The following is a 4,173-nucleotide window of genomic DNA, read 5'->3' on the forward strand; positions in this document are numbered from 1 at the left end:
GCAGATAGAGCAAATTGCAAGCACAAAAAGAAAGAATAAAACTTTTTCGAGACCTTTAAGGAAAAGGATCTAGTTCAAATAGAACCTAGTCAGATGCAGATAATTCTTGCGAACAACCTGCTCTGATACCAATTGTTAGGTCTGGGGGGTCTCGAATAGGTGTATGGGGGGGAATACACCTATAGGCTATTTTTATGACTATCTACTGACCTCAATCAGAGGGATCTCAGTCAGAGATTAAAACGAAACTTTACACGCAAACAAAGACTCCTGTTTTACTGAAATCAGTTTTGACCAACAGGGTTGACGACTGATACTGAAAGCTCTTCAGTAATGAGTTATCAGTTAAGTTACTGGAACTTAACTAATTCAAGTAAGGGCTTCAGTCGTGTTTGCAAAGATAGAGATGATATCGCTCTTCCTTACTATCAGAGGATAGTTCAGTCAGATTGATATCATACGCAGCGGAAATTAAACTTAGTTTCGCAATAGCGTCGGTGGACTAAGTTGTTGGATTAAGGTTTCTCTTTGCTGTTAGTCAGTGTTCAGTTTTATCAATTGAAATAGCACAAGTATGAATGTAAAACTGAAAGCTGTAAATAACACATAGACTTTTACGTGGTTCGGAAAAACACTTTCCTACATCCACGGCTGGTTGATCAGACCAACAATCCACTCCGCAAGTGCTTGCCTGGTGCACTGCAAACCGTACCCGTGTGCTTGCCTGGTGCACACAACCGTAAACTGAAGATAACCCCTCTTCAGCACCCACACACCTCGCGTAGGATTTCCCTGCTAAGCACACCTCGTGCTCAGACTTTTCACTCAGAGTTCAGAGTACCTTCCTGAACTCCGAATCACTCAAACACTCTTATGGGGGAGAGGTTTAAACGAGTGCCAACTATACTTACAAAGAACAAGTTCTTTGAAGCAAGTTTGACCTTTGGCTTCTGGGTAAACAGATATATGCCTAGGGTCTAAGAGAATGTATGTAATCAGCAGTGACTGATTTTGGCTTTGGAATTCTCTTCTTCGATTCAAGCTTTGGTCGGTTAAGCTTTAGGCTGAGTAGCAATTTCGGCAGAGCTTCAGCTTATGTCGTTGAATCGGTGAAGGTTGAAGTGATCCTCGAGCGCTATTTGTAGGAGAACTCTTGAATAGATCCGTTGGCGTAAATCGTCTTCAAGATTTCTTCCGTTGGAGAGCAATTCGAATTTGGGCTGAGGCTTCAATCTTCGAGGTTCCTTGTCTGTGTGGAAACGGCTCTCTTTGATGGACAGGAGATGTGACATCTCTGAAAAGTAACCACCAGATAGGAATGACCTCTGCAGAGATAATATATTGAGATCTCTGCATTTAATGCGGCTGTACTTGTGCGTACGTGGATTCCTCTGAACGTTGGAAGATCAGTCCTAGGAGGAATGTTCAACTGATACTTGACTTTAGTATCAGTCCATTGCGCGCATTAAATAATCAGTCTTCAGCTGATACTTCAGTTGGTATCTGCAGTCTTCAGTCTTCAGTCTTCGTTCTTCAGTCTTCAGTCTTCAGTCTTCGACACCGCAACTAAACTAGAAACGAACTCTAACACTTGAGTTCAAAACGATTCTAGTCTATTACATATAAGTCCTATGAATTTTGGTATCATCAAAACAAGGGTTAGGATATTCCACAGGGTTCCCAACATCTTCCTAAAAGTTTAATTATTCTGAAAATGAATTAGGTTTGTAATAATATATGCTTATATTATATCAATCAAATTTTAATCTTCCTTCATTGATATATGATGGAAATCTAGTTTGGGACCGTATCGTAAAAAAATAATTGGCATTCCATGTATTTTTACCTCACTATCATTGGCTTCTAGCTTCTTTAATTTTTATTTATTTTTTGATAAACGAATAATTATATAAATAAATGAGTAGTGCTAAGTATACATATTATGTATGTACATAATTGGATATTTTTGTCAATTTGCAACATTTCCAAAAGTTAATAAATTATCCCTTTTAATTGAAATTGTATTTTACCTAATTCTCCTTCACGATAATTAAGGGATGAATAATAACTTTCCAATTTAAATTTCAATATTTCTCATGAACCAAATTTTAATTTTAATTGTCTTCCGAATGTAAGACATACGTAATTTATTTATTTATTTTCAAATAATAATACTTTATAAGTTATACCAACTTTAAAGTGGCTTCCATGTTAAATTAATATGCTAATATAATAACTTCTGACATTTCGTTCTCAAAAGAAAGAAAAAAAAACTTTTGACATTTCTTAAGTTGATTCTATATTGTTATAAGTGTAAATAAAATTTAAAGCTGATGCTTGAGCTTCTCTGTTTTATTTTTATTTTAGTTTCAAATGTAAACTTTATATTATTGATCACTATATAAATTTTGTGATATATTCAGATCACACGACAAAGATAAATTTATACCAAGTAAATCATAAACTTCCTTAATAATAAAATATCTTATTTTCATAAATAAAAAAATAACTAATTACTGTACTATACCATTAATAAAGAAATATCAACTCCATCATATTTTTATTTAACTAGAAGAGCCCTTTGTTGCATGTTATTATTAAAATGCGTTTATATATAAAAAAAGAAAAAGGAAAAAGAACCTAAGAGAACCCTTGAAAGCACAAGAAAAGCAGACTAAGGACCGAGCCTCATTAAAACCTTTTACGGAAAACCCAGTGGGAAAAACCGTAAAAAGGAAAAAGAGTACCCGTCTAGAAGACGAAAAAGAAACAAAAGAGGGGAAGAGTGGAAGAGAAAGTTTCCGGAACTCCGGCCTAACCATCGTCCCCAAACAATCTCGGCTCTAGCCCCACAAAACAGCCAAACGGAAGGTAGAAGGCCGGTGAGACGCCGTCGCCAACTGCCAACCAAAAAAGAAGCAACCCAAACCAAAACAAAAAAGCAACACGGCCGGTTATACGCCGTCGCAGTGAGCATAACACGAAAGGACCGAAATAGACGGCCACACGGCTGGTTATACGCCGTCGCAGTGAGCATAACACGAAAGGACCGAAATAGACGGCTACACGGCTGGTTATACGCCATCGTCGTGAGCAGTCAGCAACCCCCAACCCAACAAACTCAGAGGTAGCTTCCGGCCGGTTATACGCCATCGCCGGAAGCACCCCACGAGCAAGAGGACCCCAGCGGACCGAGAAGCTAGAAGTTTCGGCCGGTGAGACGCCGTCGTCAAAACTAACCAACCTCAAGCAGAAACTCAGAAACGAGACGGCAAGGAGAGCAGCCCCGTGCCGCAAACGAGAGCAAAGCAGCCTCAATCCAAAGCCATCGCCACCCTCTATGGTGAGCAATATTCACCGCATATATCACTGCAAGAAGCTCAGCCTCGAAAGCAAAACCCATACCACCTTTAAAATGGAAACATCCACGCACCCAGCCCCAGTTATCCCGATAAATACCACCAGCAGCAATGCTGTCCGGGGCACCCAAAGCTGAGCCGTCGGTATTGACTTTCATCCACTGTCCTGCCGGCGGCCACCAATGTACCTCAATCATAGTGGGAGGCGGAGCCGCCCTCGTAGAGACCCCAATTCTTCTAAGCACCAGGTAATCCGACCAAGAATTATTTGAACAACCAAGCTTATGAAAATTAGCGTCCATCTCTTTAAACATCACCTTCAAAAAGCCCGTAATGATTTTGGGATGAAAAATAGCATCATTGAAAGTCGTTTGATTGCGGCAATCCCAGACTTTCCACAAAAGGTTAATAATCCCTGCTTTCCAAAAAGAACGAACTTGAGGGCTGAAGTGCTCATTCCAAGAAGCAACAAGAGCACTATAAATATCCAAGCAGTGAGCGAACTCCTCTTTGCCAAACCAAGCCAAGAACTCAGACCAGACCGGTTGCAGGGCAGTGCATCTCCAAAACAAGTGATCAATGGTCTCCACATCTAAACCACACATAATGCACCGATAATGACCAATCATTCCACGTCTAATAAGATTATCAAGCGTGGGCATCTTCTTATGAATAATGCGCCAGCAAATCAACGATCGACGTTCCGGAATAAAATTTTCCCAAATCCAATTTCCCCACACCACCTTCGGAAAACTATGATTCTGAGTAGCATAAGCTAGGTGAGCAGTCACATTCCCACTAATCGAGTGTTTCC

This window comes from Salvia miltiorrhiza, chromosome 1, assembly GCF_028751815.1.
Source record: "Salvia miltiorrhiza cultivar Shanhuang (shh) chromosome 1, IMPLAD_Smil_shh, whole genome shotgun sequence".
NCBI lineage: Eukaryota > Viridiplantae > Streptophyta > Magnoliopsida > Lamiales > Lamiaceae > Salvia > Salvia miltiorrhiza.